We start from the raw sequence: 10,810 nt of genomic DNA, 5'->3' as shown, positions 1-10,810 counted from the left end.
TAAGGCGAATTCAAATTATTACATTATATAAAAGGGCTTAGTAAAATAAATTACTTTGCCACATACTGAACTCATTAGAAATAGTAGCTAAAAAAACTTTTTTAAAACTATTTCTAATACTTAAAGAAAATCTCTCTCATATAGTGTTTGCTCATTCAACTCACGAAAGTATGGGGGTAAAGACATTAAAAAATCAAATGCAAAGGTATTTGAGAACGTACGTTTCAAGATTAGTCAACTCGACATTTCTATCATCAGCTCAGAACTCCTTGGTTTGGATTTGAAAACACTGAAAGTGGGAGCATACCCTTTCGGCTTCTTATCGCTTCTGAAGATCTGCTCGAAACTAACAGTGCCAGCAAACCCAAAATATGCAAGCGAAGAATTTCTGCTCTCCCCTTTCAACCAGCGTGGGTTAAAATCAGTAAACACTATGCTTTTTCGGTAAAATCCGAAGCATTAAATAGAGAGAGATGAATTATAATTTCAACAATTGAGGGTAAAATTAATTAATTATTAATCAATTTCACCAAGTATTCAGTATGTAAAGGGACCATTTAAGGCGAATTCAAATTATTACATTATATAAAAGGGCTTAGTAAAATAAATTACTTTGCCACATACTGAACTCATTAGAAATAGTAGCTAAAAAAACTTTTTTAAAACTATTTCTAATACTTAAAGAAAATCTCTCTCATATAGTGTTTGCTCAATTCAACTCACGAAAGTATGGGGGTAAAGACATTAAAAAATCAAATGCAAAGGTTATTGAGAACGTACGTTTCAAGATTAGTCAACTCGACATTATCTTCATCAGCTCAGAACTCCTTGGTTTGGATTTGAAAACACTGAAAGTGGGAGCATACCTTTCGGCTTTCTATCGCTTCTGAAGATCTGCTCGAAACTAACAGTGCCAGCAAACCCAAAATATGCAAGCGAAGAATTTCTTGCTCTCCCCTTTCAACAGCGTGGGTTAAAATCAGTAAACACTATGCTTTTTCGGTAAAATATCCGAAGCATTAAATAGAGAGAGATGAATTATAATTTCAACAATTGAGGTAAAATTTATTAATTATTAATCAATTTCACCAATATTCAGTATGTAAGGGACCATTTAAGGCGAATTCAAATTATTACATTATAAAGGGCTTAGTAAAATAAATTACTTTGCCACATACTGAACTCATTAGAAATAGTAGCTAAAAAAACTTTTTTAAAACTATTTCTAATACTTAAAGAAAATCTCTCTCATATAGTTTTGCTCAATTCAACTCACGAAAGTATGGGGGTAATTTATTTTACTAAGCCTTTTTATATAATGTAATAATTTGAATTCGCCTTAAATTGGTCCCTTTACATACTGAATACTTTGGTGAAATTGATTAATATTAATTAATTTTACCCTCATTGTTGAAATTATAATTCATCTCTCTCTATTAATGCTTCGGATTTTACCGAAAAAGCATAGTGTTTACTGATTTTAATGTCAAGGTCGACATGTATATATACAAATATTATATATATATATATATATATATATTCTCTATATACATATTCTCTATGTAACCTGGGAGTAGATTTCTGAAACTTCGGCTACCATGACTAGACTTGGAATGAATACTGGAGTAGCTTCCCCAGGCAGGTGGGATTTGAACCTAGAATGTAAAACATTTCTGCCGACGCACCGACGATTCTGTCACTCTCCCACTCGCAGAGCAACGGGAAATGAAAGGTTTTGCTCAAGAACACAATGCACCGTCCGGTCTGGGAATCGAAGACAAGATCTAGCGATCACGAATGCTATACCCTAGCGACTAGACCACATCTCTTCACATGCATACATAGATACATACACACTCACATACATATATATTTATACACACACACGCATGTACACATACACACAGACACACACACACACACACACACACACACACATAATTATTAATAATAATATAAATTTTAACTATTTTTAGCCTCCAGCAAAGCGTACACAGAATTACCCATCAGGAGAATTCACAAAGTGACTAGTACAGACGTCAAATACTGATCAAAGTGGTTAGCCGTTAACTGGAACTTAACTGAGTGCTAATACGGTATCCTCCTGGATTATATATCGCTTCAAACTCATATACTCTTTACTCCTTTACTCTTTTACTTGTTTCAGTCATTTGACTGCGGCCATGCTGGAGCACCGCCTTTAGTCGAGCAAATCGACACCGGGACTTATTCTTTGTAAGCCCAGTACTTATTGTATCGGTCTTTAGCCGAACCGCTAAGTGACGGGAACGTAAACACACCAGCATCGGTTGTCAAGCAATGCTAGGGGGACAAACTTAGACACACAAACACACACACACACACATACATATATATGTATATATATATATACGACAGGCTTCTTTCAGTTTCCGTCTACCAAATCCACTCACAAGGCATTGGTCGGCCCGGGGCTATAGCAGAAGACACTTGCTCAAGATGCCACGCAGTGGGACTGAACCCGGAACCATGTGGTTGATTAGCAAGCTACTTACCACACAGCCACTCCTTTTATTCTTTTACTTGCATATCATTTTGACGGTGGCCATGCTGGATCACCACCTTTTAGCCGAAAAAATCGACTCCTGGACTTACTCTTTGTAAGCCTGGTCCTTATTCTATCGGTCTATTTTGCTGAACCACTATGTTATGGGGACGTAAACACACCAACATCGATTGTCAAGCGATAGTAGGAGGACAAACACAGTCAGAAATACACACACACACACATATATATATATATATATATATATATATATATATATATATATTGGCGCAGGGGTGGCTGTGTGATAAGAAGCTTGCTTTCCAACCACGTGGTTCCGGGTTCAGTCCCACTGCGTGACACCTTGAGCAACTGTCTTCCACTATAGCCTTCGGCCGACTAAATCAAATATGTATTTGATAGAATTCTGCCAGTCTGGTTAAAGCCAGATTATCAACTATGTCGGTGTATTTGAACTTAGTCCGAAAAAAGGAAATCATGTGATAATAATAATAATAATAATAATAATAATAATAATAATAATAATAATAATAATAATAATAATAATAATAATAATAATAATCCTTTCTACTAAAGGCACAAGGCTTGGAATTTGGGGGGACAGTACTAGTCGATTACATCGACCCCAGTGTTTCACTGGTACTTAATTTATCGACCTCAAAAGGATGAAAGGAAAGTCAACCTCGGCGGTATTTGAACTCAGAACGGAGGAGCACACGAAATACCGCTATGCATTGTGCCCTGCTTACTAACGATTCTAACTGCCTTACATAATAATAATAATAATAATAATAATAATAATAATAATAATAATAATAATAATAATAATATAGGAAAGAAGGAAATCAGCAAAAAAAATGAGCAACTGGAAGGCCCCGGGACCAGATGGAATTCAAGGCTACTGGATCAAAAGATTTGGTGAATGTCATGCACAAACAGCTGCGCAACTCAACTCCTTGTTAAATATCGACCAAGTAACACCAGAGTGGTTGACATTAGGTAAGACAGTGCTATACTTGAAAAACATGGAAAAAAGCAATACGGTAGACAATTACAGGCCGATATCCTGCTTGCTACTTATGTGGAAATTATTGACTGGAATACTCGCAGAGACAATGTACGAACATCTGGAAAAAAATGGTGCCCCGCCACATGAGCAGAACGTTTGCAAGCGTAAGTGCAGAGGTACCAAGGATCAACTCCTGATAGACAAAACTGTATTTAGAGACTGCAAGAAGAGGAAAAGTAACTTAGCCATGTCATGGATCGACTATCGTAAGGCGTACGATATGATACCACATTCTTGGATTATGGAATGTATGATGGGTAATTCTGTGTACGCTGCGAATAGGTATTCGATGCAATACCTATTGGTATTGCATCGAATGTTGAGTGATTGCTTGGAAAAAGTATGGCGAGTTGAAGGACGGACCTGATAACATACGGAAGAAGTTTAGGGACAGTAGAAATCAGGAGGGGCATCTTCCAAGGGGATTACCTGTCCCCACTGATCTTTGTACTGTGCTTGATACCACTAACACTGATTCTGAGGAAAGCAAAATCTCGGTATGTATTCAAAAGCCGCCAACAAAAAGTCGACCATTTGTTATTCATGGATGACCTCAAACTTTATTGTTACGATGCATCCAAAGTCAGTTCCGTCGTTGATACGGTGTATACTTTCAGTATTGATATCAGAATGGAGTTCGGACTAAGAAAGTGTAGTATGTTTGTCTTGAAGAGAGGCAAAATCAAATTTATGGACTGGCTATCGATACCGTCGGGGGTTGGGAGGTTATGAAACAGAAGAGATGGGCTATAAGAACTTGGGGATTTTGGAAATGGATAAATTGATGGAGAAAGAAATGACAGAAAAGTTTAAGGTGGAGTACCTGCGCAGACTAAGACTGATCCTTAAGTCGAAATTAAACGGACGGAATAGGATTGAAGCTATCAACACCTGGGCGGTTTCACTCCTTTGACATGGAGCAGGGGTAATCACATGGACAGTATACAAACTAAACAGCTTAGTCAGAAAGACAAAGAAGTTGCTAACTATATATGTGTAGCTCCACCCAAAAAGTGACACAGACAGGACTGTATGTACCAAGAAAAAGAAGGAGGAGAGGACTTATTGGATGGGAACACAGCATTAGAGTAGAAGAAAACAACATAGCATGGTATGTAAAAAATGCTACAGAACCGCTATTGTTAGAAGTAAGAAGGTCGGGCCTGTGTATGCTGAAAGATTGCAAAGATAAAGCAATGTACAAGCAATTGAAATCGAATGAAACTGAAAATAGGTGGGTAAAGATAAGAATGCATGGACAATTTCATAGGGATGTTGAAGATAAGACAGACAGAGAAAAAAGATGGCTGTGAATGACTAAAAGGGATTTAAAACTGAAAACGGAGTCTCTAATCTGTGCTACCCAAGAGCAAGCGCTAAGAACAAATTACATAAGATACAGAATAGACAACACATCAGAAAGGCCTTCCTTTAAAGGTCTAGCTTCATTTTCGCTATTACAACAAGAGTTTTTCGGAAAATCCTCTCTCTCATAAAATGAGGTATGGTAACGTTCGTCAACATCGTCATCACTACTATTATTTTTCGACATTTGATAGTTTCAAGCAACTTTCTATTGCATCATTCGTTGCACCTTTGTGCTGGTGGAATTGTGTGTGCTACGTTTTTTGGGGTGGGAGATGTTGTATTGTATCAGTATGTTTTGTTATGGGGCTTGGTTTGATTTTTCTGTTGTATTAGTTTGTGTATCGTGTGTTGTTTGTGCAGCGCAGGTTGTGTTCTTCTGTCGGGTATTGACCTTCTACGGCACATCCCGTGGGTCCTGTTCATTTTGTTGGGTATCTACAGTATGAGTTTATTCCTGTATGCTTTTGGAGAAGTGCTGCATAGTAGTATGTAAATCATAAATCAACTATTTCATAGTATTTATGGTTATCTGTCCACCGTTCTTTCTCTTTTGGTTGGTTTTGTTATGGGTTCGTTTTTACAGCGTTTACTTTTTTTAACTGAACACTGTCTATGGACATGTGTTGATGTTTCTTTCGTAGTTATAATTATTATTGATGTATCAGCGAGAGCCCGAGAAGAAAACAGCAATGTGCATTTAGAGAGAGGTCTTTTATAAATAGGGATGTATATGTAATTAAAATTTTAAATTTTAAATATTTAAAAATTTCTAAATATAATATTGTTATTATTATTATTATCATCATCATCATGAATAACAACAACAACAACAACAACAATAATAATAACAACAACAACAACAACAACAACAATAACAACAACAATAACAATAATAATAATAATAACAACAACAACAACAACAACAACAATAATAATAATAATGATAATAACAACAACAACAACAACAACAATAATAACAACTACAACAACAACAACAACAACAATAATAATAATAACAACAACAACAACAACAACAATAATAATAATAATGGTTAGGGTGCTGCACTCACGTTTGCGAGATCGTGCTTTGAATATCTAAACCAGTTGGTGTGTTGTGTTCTTGAGCAAAAACACTTCATCTCGCGTTGTTCTTCGGTCACTTCGACATCTGACTCGTAGTACACAGTATACCTGTTCAGACAACGTCGATTTGATGGAGAGAGGGCGCTAATGTACGGCACATGCATTTGACCACTATAAACAAATCATTTGTACAAGTCGTTCGGCAAAAGCTGAACACTCATACGTCGTCATCGACGGGGAGTCCCTCATCATCATCATCATCATCATCATCATCATCATTATCATTATTATTATTATTATTATTATTATTATTATTATTATTATTATTATTATTGTTATTGTTGTTGTTGTTGTTGTTGCTGTTGTTATCATCATCATCATCATCATCATCATCATCATTATTATTATTCGTTTTTCCAATCATTCCTCGAAGCAAATGATTTGCATCTCCTAAAATACTACATAGAATAGTATTTTTTAACTTATTCGAACACAGTAAATTTTGAATAACTTTTGAAGGTCTATCCATAAAAGGTTCTGAGAAAAAATAAGGTTTATATTTTTTTGTTATTTTGTCTACATATAAAAAATGGCCGCGAGAAGTCCTAGTAACTTCCAAGAAAGAAAAATTAAAAGCCAAGAATATCACAGACAGAATACACAAAAATTAAGAAAGCATTCTATAGTAAGACACAAACGTTGGGAAAATGTAAAAAAAAGAATTCAACAACTACTCCATTGAAAGCACCACTAATATGAATAATGCTATCGATATTTTTGGCAACAACAACAACTTCATCGACGACGATATTCGCACATACCTAAACACACACACACACACACACACACACACACAACACACACACACACACACACACACACACACACACACACACACACACATGCGTGCGTACATACAATGCCAAGCGAAACAATGCACTTTTGATAATGGAAGTTTCGCATGTGTTACCAATGAAACTGAGGAATTTTACATAAACTCAACTAAAAGAAAAAATGGATAGTCTGAGAAAATTATGTCAAGTTATGCAGTCTCTCCTTAGCAGAATAATATATACAATAAGCAAAGATGTAAGTCGCATGTTTGTGCATTCTATAAAATTTATGGTGGAGGAGGCTTTCACTTATCAATGAAATAGCTACCGCACGAGGCCCTGTCTGACATGTAGAGAAAAACGCATTATGAGCTACTAGGTTGTCTGCTTGGGATTTAGAACCAAGGACACTCAAGAAGACAAGCTGAAATTGTAAGATACACATTCACTCTTGCATTTGTTGCCCAACACTTAAGTCAACAAAACACATTTGTGACGGTCTGATGTATCAACCATGATGTTGGTACCTGGAATTTTGCCCTCTTTGTATCACAGAATAAGTAGATCATCAGTGCAGAGGTGACGAGATGAGATATGTAGTCGGGGTGCCACAAGTCTTGATGATTTGCGGCATCCTGACTACATATCTCTTTTAATCGAAGACCTTACAGGAGCGGAAGGACATGAGACTGATTCAGGGTAAGAGCCCCCCCCCCCACACACACACACACATACACACATACATGCGTACATACAATGCCAAACGAAACAATGCACTTTTGATAATGGAAGTTTTGCATGTGTTACCAATGAAACTGAGGAATTTCACTTAAACCCATAAAATTATTAAAACCACAAACAAACAGCCAAAATCACTAAAGCGGATACTGACAAATGTAAAACTATACTAAAAAATAACGGAAGCAGAGTTTTAAAATATAGACAACCAAACTGTTGTGCCAACAAAATGGAAGGTTCAAAATTCCATTTTATACAAGGACAACAATTTAAAATTAAAACTGACTTCACTTGTGGCTCTGAAAATCTCATCGACGTCATAACATGTTCCGGCTGCAATAGGCACTATATAGGCTCAGCATGAATGTCCCTCAGACGTAGATCTACACTATGCAGACAAAAAAATCTATCACCCCCAATATCATCGAGTACCACTCAGTAATCACATAGACAGATGTGCTAAGGAACGCCAACCACAATTCACAATATTCCCACTTTACCAATGCATGGAAAGGACCTCAACTCAACAACGACTAAATAAAGATGCCACATTTATTGAAAAATACAAACCAGAACTTAACATGAATATATCATGGAATTCACAAATAAAAAAAAAACAACAAGAAAAAAGGAAAAGAGTTTTTCTTCCCCTTTGCTAAGAAATATTATATACACTGAATATCCCTTTAGATAATAAAAAAAACACATTATACTCACTGATTATACCGCTTGAGCTATACTTTCCTGCATAAACACACAACTTTCATACCTGCTACTATGAAAGATTAAGTCTAAAATTATTATGATTTCATAACATTGAGTCATGATTAACGAAGCGAAACCGATCGACTCAGTACATATTATAATGGATTAAGCAATCTTTACACAAACAAAATTTCTATGGTTTTTCACCTTAAATCTTAATTTTATATTCACCACCATGTGGAATCTCCCTCCGAATTATTCATCTATACACACACAGAGGCATACATCGGCTTAATTCGTTCTCTATTATACGTCGGTTTTCAAAAATAATATATGGAAAAATAAAAATCAAGTTAAGTCATTTTACTCAACTTTACCTCTGTCCGCCACCAATATTGGAATCGTAAAATCATTAGGAAAACGTTAAAAGCACATAAAATCATCATACTGTACAATAAATAAGAATAAAAGCATATAAAACCATATTAAGATACGTACAGTAAATGTTAAGATACACACCGTAATGTAGTGTAGTAGGTTGAATCGTCAGCGTGCTACTATTAGTCAAGAAATCATTCAAGAGAAAGTGTTGTCTTTGGTTAAGGACCTGAAGAAAAAATATCCAGATGAGGAAGATGTTGAGTCCAAGGCAAGTCAAGGATGGTTTGTGAGATTTAAGGAGCGAAGAAGTTGTCACTCCATTAAGAAGTAAGGTGAAAGTGCATCAGCTAACGAAGAAGCAACAGCGGAATTTCCTAATCCATTAGAAAGTACTGTAAGAAGAAGGGGATTCATTTTAAGATTTTACTTATCTTAGATAATGCTCCTGGCCATCCGCAAAACACCGGAGATTTGGACCTCAACGTTGGACCTCAACGTATACCTCCCTCCGAACACTACGTCACTTCTGCAGCTAGTGGATCAGGGAATAATTACTATCTTCAAGACTTGGCTGGGTGAAGTTCAGGGAATGTGGAGTGTTGTTATATGGGAAAAGGTTCTCATTAAAGATGAAAGGAAGCGTTACTATATGAAGCGTACGCCGCGGCAAGCAGTAGCTGCAACTGATCTTGATGAGTCCATCCCACTTCGTGACTTTTGGAAGAGATACATCTACAAGGCTGTACAAAACATAGCAGCAGCATGGAATGATGTACAGAGCACGGCTATGAATGGTGTATGGAAGAAGCGATGCCTGCAATTCGTGAATGATTTTAAGCGGTTTGATAATGTTGCCATCAGCAAAACTACAAGCAAAGAACTGGAAATGGATTCGGAGGAGAATTTCAGATTTATCTGATAGAGCTTCACGAGCAGCAAGATAAAGAAGAGGAAGTCGAACCTGAGCCACGTCACTTTACCATGCAAGCATTTGCATATATCGAAAAAAGTTTTTCTATGTTCGTGGATATGGACCCAAATGCTCAACGCTTTTCCAAGACTATGAGGGCTTGTTACAAAGCTTTTGCTCCTTATAATGTAATCCTTGAGGAAAAGAATAAGAAGACAGTTCAAGGAGCTCTCAACCGGTTTTTTAAGCGCATCGAACAACAAGAACAGCCAGAGACAGCTGTTGACGTTGACGATCCACAGCCATTTACATCCGTAGTGTAAACCATCAAATTGTATGTACGTATTGGTAAATTTTAAATAATTTAGTTTTTTTTTTACTATTGCAAAATAATAAAAATTACTGAATTTGTTTTTTAAGCTTGAAAAATGGCTCTTATTTTACCATGTCTTACTGCAAACCGTATTCATAGATAAAGCGTCCGCACCGCCAAATTTAGATTACTTTTATTTTTACTGTACTGTATTAAGAAATAAAAATTATTTTTTTTGTAAGCTTAAAATAGGTTTTTATTAATCATGTATTACTGAAAATGCATTCATAAAGTACAGAATGGGAATGGTCATTATCGGTTTAGCCTAGAGACAAGTGAACTCTGCCTAGCCTAGCCTAGAGACAAGTTAATTCGACTTAAGCCGTGTCTCCTGGAACCAATTAACGACGTCGGGTGAGGTATGCCTGTGTGTGTGTATATATATATATATATATTCTCTTTTACTCTTTTATTTATGTCAGACATTTGACTGCGGCCATGCTGGGGCGCCACATTTAGTCGAACAAATCGACCCCAGGACTTATTCTTTGTAAGCCTAGTACTTATTCTATCGATTTTTTTTGTCGAACCGGTAAGTTACGGACACGTACGCGCGCACGCACACACACACATATATACGACGGGCTTCTTTCAGTTTCCGTCTACCAAATCCACTCACAAGCCTTTGAGTAGAAGACACTTGCCCAAGGCACGAACCCGGAACTATGTGATTGGGAATTAAGCTTCTTATCACAATTTCGGTTTTGTATTTGGTTTGCAAGATTCTTCATGTGAATTCGTGTGCTGAAGCATATTTTATTGTCTGAGAAGAGTCATTCTCTTTTAGTGCTTAATTAATTTAACA

At 36.4% G+C, this 10,810-nt stretch overlaps 1 long non-coding RNA gene across 1 annotated transcript; it reads left to right on the top strand.

Moving 5' to 3' along the window:
- Positions 1-1,090: 1,090 nt before the first annotated feature.
- On the top strand, positions 1,091-8,775 carry LOC118763266. Its single transcript, XR_004999017.1, has 3 exons — positions 1,091-1,102; positions 2,037-2,038; positions 8,619-8,775. It is a non-coding gene; the product is annotated as an uncharacterized LOC118763266 (long non-coding RNA).
- The last annotated feature ends 2,035 nt before the right edge of the window (positions 8,776-10,810 follow it).

The sequence above is a fragment of the Octopus sinensis genome, linkage group LG4 (assembly GCF_006345805.1).
Source record: "Octopus sinensis linkage group LG4, ASM634580v1, whole genome shotgun sequence".
Classification (NCBI taxonomy): domain Eukaryota; kingdom Metazoa; phylum Mollusca; class Cephalopoda; order Octopoda; family Octopodidae; genus Octopus; species Octopus sinensis.
This window is presented reverse-complemented; position numbering and strand designations above follow the sequence as displayed.